This window comes from Megalops cyprinoides, chromosome 22 (genome assembly GCF_013368585.1).
Source record: "Megalops cyprinoides isolate fMegCyp1 chromosome 22, fMegCyp1.pri, whole genome shotgun sequence".
In the NCBI taxonomy this organism is placed as follows: Eukaryota; Metazoa; Chordata; class Actinopteri; order Elopiformes; family Megalopidae; genus Megalops; species Megalops cyprinoides.
In genome coordinates this window covers 10,819,651-10,841,765 of record NC_050604.1, presented here as the reverse complement: position 1 = coordinate 10,841,765, position 22,115 = coordinate 10,819,651, and positions in this window count along the sequence as shown.

The following is a 22,115-nucleotide window of genomic DNA, read 5'->3' as shown; positions in this document are numbered from 1 at the left end:
AGGGAATCTGCTAAGATATTGTAAAGTAACAGAAACAATGTTTATATGATCATGAGGAAATCAGCTACGTGACCCCTTAATTAGTTGGTGCTGAATTTGCACACATGTAAATCAAACAGTTCATCACCCGTGACTACTATTTTATATTGCTGCTGGAATGAGAATCTGCTCTTCTGATGTAATCTCTTGTGATCTTGGTTTGGTTTAGGAATGGTGTGGTCCCTTCTTTTAAGAGATAATTACCTTTCCACAAACATTAGGTTTCGCACATTACTTTGAAATTAACAGGCAGGACCTCATCAAAGTACGACTGACAGGACCTCTGTGGATAAAAATAGCCTTGTTGCGTTGTGGGTAGCTCAACAACTTGAAAGAATTCGACACAAGCATCCCGTGGAGAGTGAAACAGTGGGAGCCTGAGCCTGGCTGTCAATAATGACAAAATTAAGCACAGAATTGGTTTGTGTGTATCTGGCAAGGGACAGCAGCACCCATGTGAAAAACACATTCATGGACTGCTGCAAGCAGGAGACACAGCTGTCTCCTTGGCTGGCAGAGTGTGAGGCTGAAATAGAATGAAGTTATATGAGTAATAGAATCAAGCAAAATGAGAAAATATGACCAAAAGGGAAAGCAATTAAGCAATAATTCCTGATAATTTGGAATATATTACTTCCCTCTGTTTGGCTTTCTTCGCTTTCCTGTACTGTGCCCAGCCCAGCATTGCTACACTGTCACGGGCATCAAAGTATCGGTCAGCACACCCAGCCACTGTACCGCAATCTCCTCTGTCAACTTTGTTAATTGTCCGTACCCCCGTCCGATGTTCAGAGTGACCTTCGGTATTTTTCTGATCATCCATTTTCATTTAAAGATTATCTGTTGTAGAGAACAGGATGTGCTTACTCACACAATGCATCGATCCGACTACGGACCATCAGACCATCTGCTGGTCTGGGAGTTCTGCTGAAGGTTTGTTTTGGATTGCTGTGTGGTTTTTTGTCATTGTTGTTCTTGCTTTCTTTTTTTTTTTTGCAAACCTGTTAAAGTTTTACTTAGCCTGTGAGTGATGCAATTAATTTCGAGAATTTGAAAGAATACACTACATTTGTAAAGAAGAGTGTCTGCTTTTGAGCTTTTGTAAATCTCTTACAAATCCACAGCAAAACCTATAAACACCCTTATATGATGATACATTATGCATTAAAGTTCACCATATGGAAAGCCTAAAACCACCTGTGACTGTAATACTGGCCATGGTGTTGTGATAAACCATAATGACCTAAACACATTTCAGATTTACATTTTAGACATGCAGTTGTTACGAAAATTGTAAAAATTCCAGTTTACATCATTAACAAGTGAAATATGCTATCGTGACAAGCAATAAGGAAGTAGAAAACAAGTCTCTGAATATAAGGCCCTATCACATTAGTGAGTTTTTCAGCAAGACTTTAGTAGAAAGATAAATTTAATAGTGATGACGTAATTCAAATATAATTGATTTATATCCTTCAACGTGACAGTTGAAGGTAACACTTCATTTTAAGCGGGGATTTAACTGCTATAATTGCATCTGAGTAACTATTTCACTAACTGAACAACTGAAATGACATTGTAACAAACTGTGACTTCTAACTTTGCCCTTACTCATGTCCGAATCCAAAACAGGAAAATTTTTGGGTGATTAAGTTATGAAAAATTATGCAGAAGTAGAAGGTAACCTGTGGTTAGTTACTCCTATATATAGTTTAATATCATTGGTGATGTGAAATACTTGATATAAAATATGATGTGGCCAATATGGGTGTTAAGTTAGTTCTGTCATTTAGTGTTTTGCGTTTTTTCCCCTACGCTTCCCATCTCTGCTATGAAGTCATTCCCATTTGTGGTGACATCTCTTAATGGTTTTACGTGAAGCCATTGTTATGCCGTGTCTCGGCACATTACTGATTGAAAGCCAGGCGCCTTCATCTGTACTAACTTGTCATCATTAATGACTTGACAAATGTGCAAACGCAACATTTTAAATAATTAGTCAATGATGCAAATGAATAAAATGATGTTACAGTATGTAAGACATGCACATTGACTCAATCAGTAAAATAAACCATAAATATCCTTGTTAATTTACTTAATTAATTGAAGAGTTTGGAGTGCGGTGAAGCAGCGCTAAAGGAAAACATTAAAGTATGACTTTACTGGTTCATATTTAATGTAGGCCAATTTAGTGAATAAATGACATGGGCAAATACATCCACATTAAATTGTCACAGCGGTCAGTTGTGGAAGATGTTCTTTTGTGTTAAGGATTCTTGATGTCAGACTCATTTAAATTGCAATGAAGGCCAAGCTAATATTGTGATTGGTCACCTACATCACTTACATTGTCTGGGACTCTCTGGGAAAGTACATCTTCTGTGAAAGTGCACCTTCACATTTTGTCCCCAGAGCTAAACTCCTGGCGATTGTGCAGTAGATCCCACTCAAATGTTTATTCAGGCTTGTAAGGGGAACACAAATCCCCCTAGCCTTTTTGGCAAAGAGAACTGCCTTCTTCTTTGGATTAGCCTGTTAGCTGTCTTATGCTCTGTCTCCTTAAGAAGATGGACCGAATCTGAGGTCAGACACAAAATAAATAAATTCTTGCTGTTTGCATATATATTCCGCTGAAATGCAAATTTGATAAGTGCATCTCTGGTGTTTGAAAGAAACAGGTCTGGCCTCTCAGTGATAAATTTCTGTGACTTCAAAGGGGAAACTTGGCGACTACTGATGACTCAGTCTCTGATGTCGGAGGTACACATGCTCACGCAAAATCAAGCTTTAAGCTATTGGGATGAAATACTAAACTGAAAATGCTTAAAAAACAACTGAAACCTGGTACCGATTAAAACGTTAAAACTGCAGCATTGTTCAGGGATGGGGTGGGGCAGGAGGGAGGGGGATATTTTAAGTCCTTTTGTTGCTGTTGTCCATCCAGCATCCCCCATGGTCGGTAAAGCTTGATGCATTGATATTCCCCTCGTCTTTATGCCATGTGCATGAAATGGACAGTTGCTGTCTTTGGGCTCTGACATTCTTTTCACATAACACTGCGGATTCTGGCTCTCCAAGGAGAAGTCTCTTGGTCTCAAGGTTGCTGAACTGTACGAAATGGGTCTTCCATGTTGGTAAAGTGTATTTCTGACAAAGCAAAGGAGGGAAGAGGAGGGGTCTGTGAGGTTTGGGGGGGGGGGTTAATCTAACCACAATTTGCTTTTTTCCTCATTCTCGAGTGACAAAATTAAATACATTTTTCTTCAGTTCCCTTAATTGCCGCCCATCATAACATGTTGCATGGTCTATAAAATTACCACAGAACATGTTGTGTAAGAATTGGAAAATACATATATTGTTATATATTTGGTTAACTATGTTTGAGGAAAAAAGCAGAATGCCGATATGCTTGTATACACTTTCTCCCATTTTGTCCTACAAGATTAAATTAAATTAAAGCTCAGCCAAGGTCATCTGCAAAATGTATGTGCATAGTTCAGGTGTATTTCATCTGTCAAAAATAAATCAAAATCAAGCGTTCAAAGCAGCAGTGTTAGTCTGCCCAACATCTGTCTGAGCAAAAAGCTTTTATATATTTCCTGTATTATATATTTTTCACTTCTTTATTTACAAACTGGACTGAGCTGAATATTCTATTTGATATCTCTGTCTGTATTACATTAGAAGGAACACATTTTCTGCACTCTTTCTTGGTAGGGCACATATTCCTATTAATAAATCAGAGTAAATTCCAGAAGTTGGAGAAGTGAAAAGTTTTGTCTTAAAATGTACACGCTGCTGGTGCAAAAGATTTATACCGTAATCCTTCCTTCCAAACCTAATTTAACAGGCTGTATAGTGAAAACATAGAGTGAAAACATCTGGGACCAGTTCCACAGATTTTATAAATACACTGTTGTTCTTGGGACTGGTCCATTAATAATAGATGATGTTTAAGCATACAGTCAACTACATATCTTAAGAGAAAATGGCTCAGTTAACACAGAAGAGGGCGATAAATCTTAAAAACGATTAGGCAAATGAGGTTTTGTTGTAAATTGCTTAAATTGAAAGGTACTTGGATTAATACAATGAGTTGTTGGGGGAACACATGCCAAGAGATATGAACACACAACTGTTTTGCTCAGATACTACACAGAGCAGGAAAATGGCATCTTCCAAATCTTTGAAAATTCTTATTTCTTCCAAACTTGTCAAATTGCCAAAAAGTACTATGCCTACTGTTTTGTTAAATTATGATCTGGTCTGTTGAAATTTCAGAAGCATATGAATAATTAAATTTGCAAGTGTACACAGGCTCATGGTAACTGTCTAGAATGTATACAGAAATTAGACATTGGCAACTGGGAAGTATTTGAGGAAATGTCACTGGGTGAAGTGCAGAGGTCAGATTTTCAGTTCAAAAGTTACAAATTTTATGTCATTATTTTGCAAAATAATTGTTATATCCAATTGTAAGTTGTGACACTCACTTGAAAATAAGATTTTGTTACATTTTCCATAAGATGGCACAATATAGAGTTGGTAGTAAACATGAAAGACTCTTGAACGCTATTTCTGCCTATGGTTGGAACAAGGAAGAAGAAAATAAGTGATTCTTTCGAGTAATGGTCAAAGGAGATTTAGCTGAAAAGGTCACATCACAGTACAAGTTTGGGGTCGAAAAAAATCACATCACAACCTGGACACCAGGAGGGAACTTGACTGACAGGACACATCCGGTGTCCTGTAGTGACTGGAGACGCCGGCTGAGGCAAAATGTGCATTTTGTCATTTTACGGTTCACTTGGACCCCGAAAACGTCCATCACTTAAAACAATTTAAGTATGAAGCATTTATTTAATGCAATTTAAACTCGATCTGAAGCATGGGCCTCCAAGTGATTTGTGTGGTTGTATGTGCAACCTGAAAGCAAAAATGAATCCAGTCTCAGCTGTACATGAAATCAGTTTCGAATGCATCGGGGTGTGGGGAGCACATGCTTCTTAGATGGAACAAAATATTTGTTTTGGTTCATTTTCATCATTTCACTTCTAACAGCGAGAACAGTAAATACAGCACAGAATAAAGCTAGAATAAACATTCACTTTTATTTCATCCTTTTTGGTGTGGGAATTCTGCAGTTATATTGCTTGTTGTAATGAAAAGTTCGTGATAAATTACCCTGAAAGCTGATACTGATGCTTGGACTATGGATTCCTGAAGATTTCTTTCTCATCCAGCATGGATTAGAGAATATTGAAAACTTTTTAACGATCTGATGGTAAAGCTGGCATCAGAGGCCAGCATCCAGGAACATGTGTTAGGATTCACAATGTAATTTACAGTGATCTAATTGGCATGGCTTCAGCAATAAGAAATGAGTCAAATATATATGTATGTATAAATCATACATCATTGGTTTCCAAAAAAGATAAAACATTACTGTCTGTGAGTTAAATAAATTGTTTGAAAAACGGGACAGACCAGGACAAATGGGACAAACATACTGGATCAGAAAGCATAGGTCAAAATGTGGCTGCTCTGGCCTTAAGTAATAAAATTGCAGTCAGGAAGCTAAAGGTAATTTTAAACTCAGATGTGAGATATCAGGCACACAGTAAACAACCTTAATGAGCATGGCTTTTTATCTAAGGGATATTGCAAAAGTGAGAGCATTTCTCTCTCTGTCCAAAATGAGAAATGAATGCATGCATTAGATTAGAATTTGGCAATAGTCTTTTCTCTGGTCTCCCCAAACATGCCATTGAGTACAAAATGCAGGAGCAGAAATGCTGACCAAACAGCATTCCAAATTGACCGAACAGCCACCCACCCTGTCCTAGCTCCTCTACATTGTCTGCTTGTTTGTAAAGCACATGGAGGTTCTTCACCAATACTGTCAATCGTGTGACAACAAAATAACAGACCAAAGCTGTGTGTTTCAGGAATAAATAGCGCAGGAAGAGAAGAGGCTGCTTTTTTAGACCTCGAGTTTGTTGAACTCTGAGTCTCAGAATAATGGAACTTGTATATGCAATCTTAAAATGCATCTTATTAAACACATTGCTTTTGTCTGGACTTATGAGGATCTATATGTTTACACACATTTTCTTTTACTTGTGTTTTTGTTATTTTTGTTTCAAATGCTACTTTAATTCATTTTCATTACTTTAATGTATCTTTTTTTGTCAGGACCTTTAGTGATCTTTTGCCTGCTATTTTGGTTGGAATTTTTGATTATTGTAGATGTTTCATATTAAACTGTTAAGCACTTTGACCATTAAAAAACTATGAAAGTTGCTACATGAGATAAACTGTTTTTGACTGAAGTCATTTAAACAGGCCACAAACATTTTACAACCTATCTAAGATGATTAACTGAGTGCTATAAAAATAAATCTAAAAAATGTGTGGCGTCTTAATTTCACAATAAGCTGAAGTAATAGTATTTTTACTGTGAGCATTCATCAAAACAACAAATCAATTAACCACAAGTGCACCTGGCTCAGCCAGAAACAGGTTGACTAATTTGTTATGAATTGATAGCTTTTGAAGCATAACAGTTGATTGCTTGTGTTATGAGAAAAATGTACATAACAGGTGGGATGGAATTTTTTTTTTTTTTTTGCATTTATATTACTAATTCTTCTTTTGAAGAAAAGAACTTTTCATTTTCATATCTCTCCACAAAGAGACAATCCATATTATGTCAGTTGTTTCATTGACTGAAAAACATCCTCTCTATGGGATTAGTCTGGAACTCGCTCTTTAGAGATATTGATATAATATTGATATAATCTCTGTGAAGCTTTGCCAACTCTGGCTGTGTCATTGTACAATCAACCATAAACTGAGGTTTGGCCACAAATCCAACAGCTCATAACAATATCCCTGTTTCTCTTAGATGAAGAAACCAGACAGCCACCAGAGCTAATCTCCAATTTTTATGTCGCATCTGTGAAATAAAACTCTATTCTTTGTTCTCTTTTGCATGAGCTCCTCACTTTTCCACAGAATACCATCAAAAAATGGCAGTATCTTACACTTTGAAAAAACTGCAAATTGATTTCCAAGTTATGATGTGCACATATTAACTGAAGTGAAGTGGAGCCGAACATATTGACCACATTTAAATTCAATTAACCTGACCTCAATTAAGTCCTCGTGGTCTCAAAAACGTGCTTCATAGCACTTGGCAACCACAGTCCCCTGAAGAAGGTCCCGTGTGCCATCAGAAGCTGTCACTCAGTGGACGCATCGGAAAATACAGTGGGGTCAAGTGAGGTCAGCTCTCTGGTTACGTGAAGCGTGGTCATATTATGCTGATCCTCTGACAGGAGTCTGGCAGAAGACTTCAAGGGGAAGACTGCACACATGCTCCTCCCTGGGGATCTTTGCAGTATCAAAGGGAGAGACAATCGGACGGCAGAACTTTCAAGTGCAAAACATGGAATGCGAAGTGTATATGTTGTATTGGCCGACAGTGGGGTGGGGTGTTTAGGAAAACCTTGAATTGAGTGGGACAAGGTTCTAATCCTGAGCATCTTCTGTAGACATTACGTGCCATTATTAGTAAATATGTACAGATATAAACAATATAATTAACCCTGGATTCAGGCAGCTCATATACAGATGGATGTAATTGTATGTATTTTGTTCTGTTTGTTGTGTGCATGTCAGCTGATCTTGAAGGTCTGTCAGTTAATCTTAGTGGCCTATGAATGACTCATTTGCATCCAATGTGCATGAAATCTGAAAGTATCTCATGCAGTCTCCACATGCTATGATATACTGTACACCTAAGTTAGTTAGATTTCTTACTTATCAGAAGTATAAGAACAGCTTTATTGTACAATGAAAAAACATAGAGGCCCAATGTGTGTATAATTTAATATGTACCTCTGAGCACATATTTCAATCAGAGAGCCTTAACTTTTATTCATGATTTTAAGTTAGCGGTAGTTCTTTCCATTCCTACCACATTTTCTCTTTATTTCAGAAAAAAAAGAAACACATTTTGTGAATTTGTAACCAAAAAAAAAACATAAATAAAGAAAATAAAGACATAATAAAGACTTTGACAAATTGACAACCCATTTAGTAACTTAATTGATTCGCCTCCTTACAAATCTGGCAGACCCAGGAATGTTTACCCCCTGCTTTAATACCATTGGTAGATGTATTCAATTACAATACAGCTGAGGTCCCATCCTACATGTTCTGAAAATAGAGACAGGATGTGGCAGGGATGTGGCTTTGAAAGAAAGCCTCCAGCACTTTTTTTTTAAGTTAGAGGGAGGGATGAGTCAGACACTCTTAGGTAAGGAGTCAAACTCTGTCTTCAGCTTACCTTGAAGCCTGACCTACCTGGAAATGTTTGATTTCACACGTTGCTGAGAGTGAAATTTTTCAGTTTCAGTGTAAGTTATACACTGCATGGGGGTAAGTCATTATGTAATATACCAAATAATTAATAGAATTTTACATTTTTCCCCAGTGACACATGATGGGGCATTACGATAAGGGAGGGGATATATAATTGGATGAGTGAATTCATGTACAGAATATTTATTCTAGCATTTCATTACCCCCTCTTATGGAATTCTCTTCCCTTGCCAGCACTTTAATTTGTACCAATCTACTCTATTACCTGGGGACAAACAATCATAATTATATATTGGCAGCATGTTCTGTTCTCTCTAGAAGATAACGGTCAATGTTTTGTGGCTCTGTATAAATATTGGTCCATCCTAAGAGCTTTCTAAACCTAACTGACACATAATGTTTTAATCAACCGTACATCTTGGGAGTTGACTCCTCCATATTTTTCTCAGCTTATGAAAGGTGACACTGGGATGGCTGATTTGAATTTGTCTTCCTGCGGTTTCTATTATAAATGATCAATACCACTTAAACGCGCCTCATCTTAATCAATATGATGAAATCATATTTTTCTTTCTATTAGAATGACGTACACCCTGCCTTCTGATTCATGGCTTGAGGGAATTAGTTTAATGAAATGCACATTAACATTTATATAGTCAGATAACTGCCAGCTAAACCCTGTAACATACTGCTTGAGAAGATTACTTGTGACTTTCCTCTATGACACCATAAAGAATATAAGCTTTGTAAGCAATTTTCCCTAAAAGGTATTCAGAGTGGAGTATTCGCTTAGTAATTTCTTAAAGTGCCTATGACATGACAAATGCATTTTTGCAAACAATAGAATTAGTCTGTTATACTTATAATCCACTACCACTCCCATCCAATAAAGCATATTTCATGTATTTGACAAAGATGGCTTTTCTGTCATCCTGTTGATTCAGTAGAGGAAAAATATCTGAAATTACCCATGACATTAATAGTCTTGGTAAATCAATCTCACCTTTAAATGTTATCATTTTCTACATTCATTTTTTTCTGGTGTCAAATGAGAACGAATACCATGCAACAGAGCTGTATGTGCATGTGCAGTAATTGTAGCTAATAAGACATTTCCCTTTTGGTGACTGAGTAATAACAATACAGATTGGCAGTGCGCAGACCATAATCTCAAGCTCTATGTAGCGCGTATCTGCAGTAAAGAGCCTCAAATAGAGAAAAGCTGACAATCAAGCCAAGAATTCTTTCAATGTGAGTTGGCCATTGCACTTAGGTGGACAGGCTTATCTTGCTGTCCTAAAGATATTTAGCCAGCAGGCTCGCTTACCCTGAATACTATAATCTCTTTGGCACACTCAATAATTAGCACTCTTTTATGTTTCATTATCAGCATTGATAAATTCCATCTTGGCAGCTAACTTGCTTGAGCATTGTGATGACAGCCATTATAATTTAACATAGTCAATGTCTTCCCCCTTTCTGCACATGCATGTGCTCCTCCTGCTGCAGTGTTGCATCCATGTAACTTTCCACCATCACGGCTGTATCTCTCACTCTCTTGGTATTGCGATCATCATATCCTCCCTGATCCCAGAAAGGGTGGTGGGGGTGGGGGGGGTAGGTCCATCAAAAATTAAAAAGCGCAATACCAGACATAAAATGGCACCTACTTCTTCTCCATGTAGCATAAAAACATGGATTGTGGGTAATGATCCTGTGATAATCCGGTGTGTTGTCTAGTGGATATACTCAGGTTGCCTCATGCCACAAGAAATGGGATACCTCTAGGATACCATCCAGGCTCATGGCTTCCATTATGTCTCATATGCCTTTTATTTTCCACAGGGAAAGATATGCATCAGGCAAAATCCCATTCATCAGTCCATCATTGAACAGTGTGGAATGAATGGGATGATGAGGTTCATCACATGATCAAATGCAGAAGAAACCTGTCATACAGTGCTTGAGGTGGACCACACTTTTTCCACTCAGATTTGTTAACATGTTTTAATCCAACATGGAATACAACAGGAAAAACGAGGCACTTCTTTATTTCCGTGAATAACGCTGGATGCAATTTCAGCCCCAAATTATGGCCAGTGAACTGGAAAAAACTCTAACAACAAAGAGATAAGGTGAAAATTACTTTGATTATCCAAAAGTTGCCTGTGCAGTGCAATGGCAATCTAATCTTTTTGAAGTGGCGGAAGATAGCTCATCTAAGAGCCGTGCACATACACTGATGCAATAGACTTTGGAAAACAGAAATCAGCTTTATGGAACAGAAATGCGCCTTGAGACAGAGATCTTTTTTTCCATCTAGTGCCGCAAATTTAATTGGAAAATTCATATTCCATCTATTATGGCTTAGATACATTTTAAAGTATCGCTGCCTTCCATAATAATGCTAAATACGGCAGTCAAACATTGGCAACACTTTTGTGCTATGAGTGTATTTTTATTGTTCTTTTCCTTAATGGATCCAGAGGGATGTACTGTGGGTGAAGAAGTATGCTTCAGACGTTCTGCAGCATTATCAAATTGATCTTATGAGAACTAATTATTCCCAAAAAGATTTTAATGATAATGTATTCTTATGTTTATATTGTGCAATGTAGTTGCTGCTATGCAGATCAAAAAATTCTAACTTGACTCTTCTAAGTACAGTTTATCTAAGCCGGCAGTGCTTGTTTGTTGAGTTACCTACTCTACCTTGAAGTAACCGTGGGAGCTGGTCTGCCTTCTTTGACACTGATGTCTCCTCTCTTGTCCAGTCAAAAAAACCTGGCCCAATGTCACATCCTATTCCATTAGTCTGCCCTCAAGATCTAAGCATCTGGATCATCAGGAAGCACATAGTCTCTCCATCCACCTGAAATCTCTGCTACTGGGTAACTGTGCCCTCAACCACAGCACAGTCATGAACATATAGTGTAGACTAAGGGCAGCCAGTCTGACTCAGAAGAGGAACCAGAATACAAGCTGTCATTGTCAAAGGACTGAAGGTGTTTTCAATTTTTAATACCCACTTCACCTTTTATGCTGAGAATTGCCAGATTAGTCCCTGTTCATATATTCAGTTGTATGTGAAATCTGTATTATTTTACAATATGACATGGATGTAGTGATGGAATGGTTACATTGCAGTTTTAATGGTTGTATGTGGTCTTCTAGTGGCACAGGTATAATCTAGGGAATCCAGACTCGAGCAACTTCACTTTACAGGCCGCACAGCTCTGAAGGGCCACATGAGGCCTTGGGGCTGCAGTTTGGCTAGCCCTGGTGCAGACTGTCATTGTTTGCTGTCTGTCACTGGTTGTCTGTCTTCCCTTCCACCCAAGCACCCACAGACATGCTCATTGTCCTCTTTGGATACCCAGGGATCCACTTCTTTTCTGTTCCCTTTAGAGGACGTGACACTTTTACCCTGGGTTCCCCAACTCAGACCCTTACCTGAAAGGGTTTTGACCATTGAATGGATCTCATAATTAGCACTATAATGTTTTATATAAGCTGACTTTATATTAACAGCTGTTATGAGTGCATTGCTCAGTTTCCAAGCCTTTCAGCTCTCTGCATTCAGCTTTTCATTTCATTTTTTTTAATATGCTTTCTTTTAAGTGTATTTTTTCTTGGTATTATATCCTGCAAGGCCATACTGGGAAAGGATGCCTACGACATGGATGATGACCACGATGATGATGATGATGATGGTGATGATTATTGCTGTCGTTGTGGTCGTTTTTAAGACATTTATGTCTTCAAGGGAATGATAGAGGCATTTGCTGATATGGTAAAAGAGATGGGATTTCTTTTCAAGCAGGAATTATTGCCTGCTACACTACCTCAGAGATGAAAGCCAGACCAGCCGGAGAAAAGACCTCTCTGACAGAATATAGACACTCCTCCTCCCTCCCCACACCATCCCTCGCCCAGTGCCGTGAAGAACATCTTGCCTGCAATCCTCATGGGATGTTACAGTGCACTGAGTGCCTGTGTGAAAGAGAGAGAGAGAGTGAGAGAGAGAGAGAGAGAGGGAGGGAGAGAGAGAGAGGGGGAGGGAGAAGGAGGGAGAAGCCTCCACCTATCTTTGTTTTTGTGTTAAAAATAAACCGGCGCTCAGGCGTGCCTTATGCGGACCAGTTCCATCCCTTCCATCCATCTCTCACCATTCCCACGGAACCTGGCTGGCAGGCGCTCCTGAGATCGCACCTCCGCAAACGAACACGTGCATCCGCTGCATGCGGACAGCTTTTCATCCACGTAACGTGGTTGCCAGTACAAGAACTGTTAGCCCCAGATACATCAGCAATTCCACCCCAGACTGATGTATTTTATTCATGTCGATTAATCTGCACTTATTCAAGAAAAAGAGCAAGAGGAAAATGTTTTTTTCCACCCTATTCATTTATCCTGGAGAATTCTTGGCTGAAACTAGTTTACAAGCACTGTATGTATGTTTACCTGATTAAGGTGGATGCCCGTTCTTTTCCTCACCAGAGACACATTAATCCTGCAGATAAATAAAGTCTATTTTCTTTCTATTCCCCCGTCCTCTTTTGTAATTCCTCTTTGAGTCTGAAATACACACATTCAGCTTCCACACAGACCCGTATGCACACACACACGCACACACACAGCCTTCATAGACATGCCACATGACTTGCACATAGCGGATTGGTGCTATTACACTCTTGGAATATAATCGCACTTCCCTGAGCGAAATGTCAGGAAATGTGATGCACTTAGCTAACAATGCAGGCAGGTACTTTGTGGGTGACAAACTCTGTCTCTTGGGGAATTCTGCAAGGGTTCAACGTGAACCGTCTTGCCAGTGTGGAAGGTTTGAGTCTCTAAAAATAAGATGGTGTGGCTGTTTAATTGAATGTGGGAAAGAAAGGCAGGTTATGTGTGAGAGAGTCACCCGTTCGCTGGCTGGATGCAGTAGCCCTGCGCTGGGACCGCACTGTTCATTATCACCCTTCAGCACACTGCTTCCTGCGACTCTCGCCGCTAATGGACCCAGATAAATCAGAAATCACAACAGAGATCGGCTGGCGAGTGGCTCTCCTGGTCTGATTTGTTGTCTCAAAAAGACAAAGCGCTTCCGATAAACATAATGTCGTTGGTGATGTTTTTTTTTTTGTTTTTTTTTTAAATGTAACTCAGAATTGTGGTAACTTTCTTCAACTGGGAAGGGAACTCTGGGATGGATCAGTCGGCGAGACACTGGCCTTGATTACAAGCTGTGCCCTATAGCTCAGGCTCAATCCTAGGGCCAATGACCATGAGTCACAGTAGTAGAAATATTTGGGATGGCTTGTCAGCAGGATGTCCTCATCTCTCCTCTCTCAGGCATCTTGTGGCCCCCTCAGGTACTTATGATCTGTTCAGATTATGTCCTCCAGTCGGCACTTACTTCTCTGTAGCGCACTGTGGTCCTTGCACTGTAGAAAAAAAATAGCTATTGGCCAGTGCCATGTATTGGAGAATTGAATTCATCTCACTATAGCACCCCCACTGTAACGCAGACATTGTCACATTGAGACAAGCCTAACATGCAGTTGGTGATACCACAAAGGATTCTATCAAGCTTTCAGCTGACACTGTGTGACAGTGTGTGAGAACAGGTTCTTTGTTGCTTTTTATCACTATGAATTGGTTTTAAAAAATGAAGACAAATAATTTCAGTGTGCTAATTTCACATTATGGGCCAATTCTGTAAGGCCATGTAGATAGTCCCACTTGTCAGGTGGGTGGTTAAGTCTTTTGTGCTGGCAGTTGCTCTGGATAAGAGTCTGCTAAATGAATGCAATGCAATGTAATGTGTTATGAAATGTCCCATCAAATAGTTCCAATTTACATTTGCAATTGCAATTTCTGATGGCGTGCAACATAGACACAAACAATCGTATGCACATTTGCATGAATAAACTCACACTCACGTATAACATACCTTCCCCTGGTGACTAGCTGTAATTATTAATTGCTCAAAGTTTGATTTTGTACAGCAATTTAATTGTACAATTTTACTAAAAAGACAGCATCGTCATCTGTGCTGAAATGTAAAAGCTGTTTTTTTACTAGTTCTTTTCTTTTTTGCTAACTGATGCAGTATTCGTCTGTGTCTTCCCTGTCAACCCCTTGTCTTTCAATGGTCATGTCTCTGAGGAAATCGCTGCCCGGCAGCTTTCTAGGGCTTGTTGTGGGGCTTTTTTTTCCTCCTTGTTGTTGGAGGTTGCTGTTGTCTCTCTGTTACAGTCTCCCCAGTTATAAAGAACAAAGCCTCTACTGACAGTCATCCCTCCAGTCAAGGATGGCTTGAACATTCCATTTTCATTTGACTTCGAGTTTCTCTACTGGGGCACCGGGCTTTACTGTCCTCTTTTTCCACCGTGCGTAAGGGAAATCTCCTTTACAAAATCATTTCAAAGGGTTGTGGTGAAGTTCTTGTGATATGTGCCCTGAAATTATTGCTGTAACCACCTCATGTTTCAAGTATTTTTGCCATTTCCAAGGTGGCATGGGATGCAATCCTTACTGAAAATGCATCTCACCAGCGTATGCTTATGAGTGATGTAATTTGTGTTATGAGTTATGTAAGTGATAAGTCAGATCGTTATAGTATTTGTTTAATGACACCTCCATTCAATGCCTGTTAGTATTACTATTTATCTTTCTGGCATCAGCAAAAAAATGCCTCACCTGAATGCAAATTATATTCGATGAAATGTATCATTTTGCGTCAATTAGGCCTGATGTAAGTTGATATTGGATGTGAGATAAGATTCGGGGAAAGGGTATGAAAATATATGTGAAGAAGCATACAGCTTTTTATGCCACATTAAATATGACAATTGCCGTTATGGTTTCTTTATTCCTTCTGTAATTGTGTACTCCTGTCTGTAATAGTGCAGCATTTCAACAATTATGCTCAATCTCGGGTGACTGTGCTGTTGTTATGTTTCACTGTATGACTAAATTGCTCTGCAGTTATATATATCCCTGGCCATGGTAAAAACTGGCAGCTTCATTCAGGCAAGGTGTGTTTGTAATGAGTCCAGCCGTCACGATAATGGAGGCGGTCTCAAATGCGAGGAACATGCAATCAAGATTCCCACTCTGTCTGCTCGTTAAGAAACGTGGCGATTCTCCCTCAAGTGCCGGCGCTTCTCTCAGTAAGTAAAGGCCCTCCTAAGGGCCAGCTCTGCGCTGCAGCTGCATGCCACAGCTCATTGGCTTTTATTCCCACAGGGATCTATTAAACTATGGCGCTCTGTGAGAAATAGGGAGAACACATGTCTTTATACAGATTGGTTGATTGATAATGCTGGTAACCGCAGAAATGAATGTGTTCGTTTTTCACGCTGCATCGAGAGGGGGGAGGGTGTCCTGCTAGCGCCGACAATGTACACACAAGCGGCATAAATCTACTCCAATCATTGTGTGTATTAATGTCAGCCGAACTTTATCGTTCAGTCTCATTTCCATCAGTGGTACTGCCTCACAAGCCTATGGTAAAACACTGTGGCCCGTATTGATAACATTTCTCAATCTAAAGGCTGAATGGGAAAGAATAGGAGATTCAGTCCCACCTAGAAGTTGCTACTAAGGAGTGTATCCAAAAATATGCTTGGTTTAAGCTACAGTGAAGAAATGTGACACACTCTCAAAAAGAAAGTGTGCATTAGTGCCACTATATTCTCATTTCAGAAATCTGTGTTCACATAATATTTTCTGACATCACAGTTCATTGTACATGCTTGCTTCATACATTGTACTGTGTACAGAGCAATAGGTACCACCAAAGACAGCAATATCAGCTTTAGTTTGTTAATAGTTTTTTAGACAAGTTCCATATTTACATTTGTTCAAAAAAATACTGTAGCATTTGAGGTGGTGTACAGTTATGAATATATTAATATGAATATATTAATTATAACTTCACCGGCTGGGTCATGATAAGACTTGGTGGATTGCCAGTGAAAAAGCCTGTGAAACCTCACTCTGCATTTATTTTGGTTATTCCTCCAAATGTTTCTCACTGCTCACCATGACAGAACATATAAAAATTTACAAACCAAGGAATGGAGACAACAGGAGAAAATTGTTAAAATTTAAAAACCAACAACATTGATCACAGAAATAAATATTTACTATCTTTGTCCTTCATTCAAGAATTTGAATATTACTGGCTGGCCATTTGATATTACAATGTGTGCTGTGTTCTGTATTAACCACATCCTACACAAAGAGAGTGTAGTTATAGTGTATGTCTAGCAATACCATGAAATAATAAATCGTGGAATGACATACATTCTCTTCACAGGTGAATTATGCTTTCATTTGTTCCATATGTTTTCATCACTCAAAGAACAAAACGATTGTGCGAACTGTAAACATGATCGGGCAGAAAATTGTTTTATTAATGACTCCTGTTTCACTTCATTACATTCATTCTCACTTACTTGCACATTCTTATAAAATGTAAGCATTTAAAAACACAAATTCTAATGAATGCACATTTGTTAGGGAGAAACCCATCCCCTTTAGAAAAGCAGAAATTAATCATGCTGGCTTTATACCTCAGCAGAGATGCTCCTTGTAAACCAATGGGAGGTGACGGAGATGGTTTAAAGTTTACAAATGCAATGCCACTGTCCCAGATTTGGACACTAGTGCATAGGATACACAGATCCACAGGGCGCTTTGGACCCTGATCCACAGGACACTTTGAACCACTTTTGGACCAGAGACACAAACTCAAACACTGAACAGTGTATAGTGTTTAGTCAAAAGTCAAAACCTTTTGTAAATGGTATCTGATACAAATGCATTCTTCTGGCTTCAATAATTTCAAGTTGCACCATGAGTTCAACTGACTCCATAAAATGGACCAAGGAGAAAGAAACCAGCATTTTATGTCACCAAGAGATGTGGTGTCATCAAGTGAGGGCTGAATCCGTTGCCATTGTGATGTCATAACTACTCTAAGTCTTATTCTTACCCATATGCTCAAAACACAGATCTCAGATTTTCACATTTAACTTTTCACTCTCAGCAGCTCTATCCATGCTGCCTCAGGTGTTGTTTGGCAGATGACTTACAGCTGACGTTAGCCGTATTTCAAAGAAATATACAGTATTTTCAAACTTCGGGCTGTATGTGATATCCTTATTTCTATCCAGTACTTCCTCTTGACATGTTTTTTGTAACGTGTACCAGGTTTCAGTTTTGTTTACCCTAGTTTTGTTTTGTTTTTTTTACTCTTTTGATATGTGAAGTGAAAGTTGAGATTTTACATTTACATTTATTTATTTAGCAGACGCTTTTATCCAAAGCGACTTACAAAAGTGCATACAGTAAGAGATAAACAACTATCTTTAAATTTTCCAAAAGAATCACATTGAGCTAATATAGTTTACTTAATAAATAAACATAAAAATAAAAATGTGTAAGTATGTGCAATGTGCGTATCAATTGCATTTGTGTTTCAGCATATGCCGTATTGATTTAAGTAGTTAGCAGTTTGCCTGTTTTTATAAAGGCACTCAGCACTGAAATTTTCCAGTTTTGAAAATTGTAGTGGCAGGTTCCCTCTAAAGTGTAAGATCTTGCTGAAAGTGATTTCATGAAATGGTTTTAAGACATTAGTCTTAAAGGAGTTAGGAGTTCTTATGTGAACTTGCAAAATTTGCTTTTAGATCCATTATGAATATACTCCTGAGAGAATTTTTAGGTAGACATTTTTTTCTGTAATGGATGTTAAAATAATCTAAAAAAATTAAAAAGCACTTTTAGTCTATGAATTCAGTCTTTGTTGTGGGTAATGACTACTATCGTACTCTAATTATTTACATTCTTTCACTGGATGAAGACATCTGATAAACAACTAGTTATAATAATAATGAGGAACAGAAATACAGTTATCCTTGGATATACAGATAAACAATGGTTGAGATGGTAGCACTTTAATATTCTTACAAACTCTAAACCCTATCATTTGCTGATGTTTGTATTTGTTTTCACACGGTGCTCTAATTAGCACACTGACTATGACATTATGCATTGGGTAATAACCCATGGAGAAATCTCTCCAGGTCATGAGATGGGAAGATCTTTCGTTCACTGTTACTCAGCAGGGAAAAGTGTTAACCTTTTCCAGTGGAACAATAAACACAAGTCATGTTTTTCAGTGCCTGTCTTAGCTCGGATCCAGTGTTATGAAGTGACTAATACATACAAGTCATCTTGCATTTTCATACAGCATGCAAAACAAACAGCAAAAAGACAAAAAAATCATTAACAAAAAGTCTATTCTTGCCCAAAAAGTAGATTTTCCCCCATTTTAGTGTTTAGTTAAAAAAAAGACATTGTGTAATCTGTCATGACATTTTTCTGAGGAAAGTTCACGTTTTCTGTTACTGCTGGCTGCTTTTTTAGGAGATAAATATCTGATGCTTTCTGGGGGCTTTTAGCCGCAAGTTGAAAGAAAATTGGATATCTATAATTCAGTATACTTTGAAAATTGCAAAAAAGAAACTGCATGGGTAACATCTAGAATTACTTTTCTTTTTACTTTAAATGGAATGGTGTGGATAAAGTACCTGCATATTTTATGTAAAAATCAGTACAAGTAAGTAGTGGTCCACCTACGTCTTTTCATAGCTTATCGAAGACCATGTTGAAGCAAATCTTTATTTATATGCTACATTTTACACAGTTTTTTCAACCCAAAGTGTTTTAACGAACAGAGAAAAAAGTGGAGCAAATGGAGCAAAATAATATAATGATGGAGAAAAAATAAGAGTTCTTTAAATTTGATATTGAAGGACACATCTTGCATAAATCTGGAATTTTAACAGAAACAATAGGCAAATGATTACACTGCAATATATCTAATATAAATTGAAGAAAAAGTGTACTGTTGTTGTGATATTCAAAAAAAAATGTTTCCAGATAGCGGAAGAAAGTCAAGTTCAATTTGGATTTACCTCATGCATACATCAAGATAACCTTTATCTCATACATCTATCTCATATCATTTCTATGGGAAGTAAAATCATATTTCCTCCAATACCACTCACCTCTTGAGATACCAAGCTGCCTTGAGATGCTTCCTCCTCTATCCCAGCTGGCTGAATTGATTGAATTTGCAGATTCACTTTCACCTGAGTGTTTCCAGATGAATATTACCAGATATACTGCAACACATGGAAGAGATGGCTTCACTGACCACTTCCTCTTTGAAAATCAAGAGACAAATGACCACCTAGGCTGTTGTGCTGGTAAGCTGACATTGGCTCAAATTGACAGCTGTCCCTTACTTTGATTTACTTCCATTTCATACTGTGCTAAAGTTAAGGACACATTTTAGTTGAATCCCTGGGTCAGCGCAGGTGAATCATGGGCCCCTGAACCTGAATTTATAACGGCTGAAGGCTTGAATCCCACATGGGTCATTTGTGTTACAGCTGTTACTGTTGCATTTTCCAATCATTGTCATCAAATACTAATTAATTTCAGAGTGAATATACAGTTTTATTGATCATTCTCTCTTTTCTTTTTACTGTGATCACTCACTCCAGTTGATTCCACTGCATATAACTCTACCTGCATATAATTCCACCTGACCCACCTCAAAATGCAACGCCCTCATATTTTCTGTGGCAGTTTTATACAGCAGAGCATGTGCTTTCCCCCAGTGTGAGCAATTTCATATAGCTGTAACACCTGGAGGCAAGAAAGTGTGTTTGTTACAGTCCAAACAGGTTTGAAATGAAAATTCCTGCATGTTGAACCCTGTAGTACTGCGAGTGAAAGGTGGATATGTTCAGTCCAAATCAATATTTCGCGATCATTACGCATTTTGAGGTGTGTTTATACCTGACCTTGAGTGGGATAAATGCAAGCTTGGTACTGATAGAATTTTGGTTTCACACATCATGAGAAGCAATCAGACGTACTGTACACAGGAGTTCATCTTTATACACACACACACACACACAAAGACAGAGAATGTGAAACAGAAACATCACAGCAGTTTTGCATCAAGGCTGTCTATAATTCATAGTTCATAAGAGCCCAGCTGGGCTGAAAATCTACTCTACCAGATTTACTTTATTGCTCATCTTTTTGTGTACAATAGACGGATGGATCAGATGGAACAAAGCAGATGAACAGATGAATTTACATGATGAGCACTGCCAGTTGAACCCTCACATAGGTGAATCGTTGTAACTTAATTTGGATTGAACATGCTACCACCATGGAGGAGTCTCTCGGCTGCACACGATGCATTTCCACATAGTAATTATATGCAGTATTGTTATTGCATTGTCTATTGTCTATGCGGAGCTTGTGCTTTCTGCCTAATCAAACAGCTATTGATGTCAAGGGCAGCGTTCTGTACTGAGAGAGGCTCGTTAATGGATTGTGGAGTGAATGGAGGGTACCAACAGGCTACAAATGAAGCAGTTTCACACAAACATACTTTCAGGTGTTGTCTCCAATTTCATTTTTCAAACAGAGGTGCATTTTGAGTAAACCTGCAATTTTGCAGAAGTGGAATCAACCAGAGGTCCCTGTGACAAAAAAAAAAAAAAAAAAAGTTGCATGCCTCCACTTGCTTGCAAAGTTGTTCCGGTATTTTGATTTCTGAAATTGTGACTCTTAAAAGCCTTCCTTTCCGCCGGGATCCTCTCCGCGCATCCTTGTTTTCACCTTTTTCTTTGAGAAAGCACTTCTTTTCATTCCTGTCAGACTGACTCATCCAAGGGTGACAACAGCAGCAACACAAAGAGAACAGGGACGACGACGGAGAGTATACAATGTTTCTACATAGTTACAAAATGTTCCCCGCTCCTCTAATCATTACGATTTCAGTCGCCATCCGGGACTGGATCCTTTCTCATCCCCCGAGCTCTCACGTCTCAGTTGTGCCGTGTCCGCATGGATCGAACCGTGATCTCTGTTTTTTTGCCGCTGTTAAAGCACACCTTGCTTCCCATTAAAAAGGCATCCATGTCTCATCCGTGGCAGTGCAAACGCGGCCTCTTTGCCGATCTAGATCTATCAAGTCTGTCATATTCACATTCATCCTTTGAATGGATGAAACCTCTTGTGCTTCCGAGCACCAGGCACTTCTTTGGTAAATCTGATCATGCAGTATTCATGAGCCGAGCAACAATGTATGGTCCAAGACAGATAGCTGCGTGAGTGAAAGAACTGGGTATTTTATCAACTTCCATCCCATAGTTTCATCTCCCAGATTGGTCTTCCACCTTATCACAGTACAATCCATCATACATTTATATATTTTGTGTGTGTTGTATTTATATATGTACAAACACACACACACACACACACACACACTTACACACACAGTGTATATGGTACACTAACACACACAGGAGATGCAGAGTCATTCTAGCGGTGTACCTCCAGACCGTTACATAGTAACTCAAACGCCTCATATCGAGTCATACAAAAATCAGTTACAACGGTGATCCAGAGTAATTGAGCAGCAGCTAAGCAAAGACCAACGACTGACTTCTAACTTCATGAAAGAAGAAAAAAATAAACTTTAAGCGAGCGTCCACTCCTTGCACTCTCCCACTCCATTTGTCATATAAACGAAGCACTTCATTTTTTCTGTCTATTTCACACTTAATCAAATGCTGAGGTAC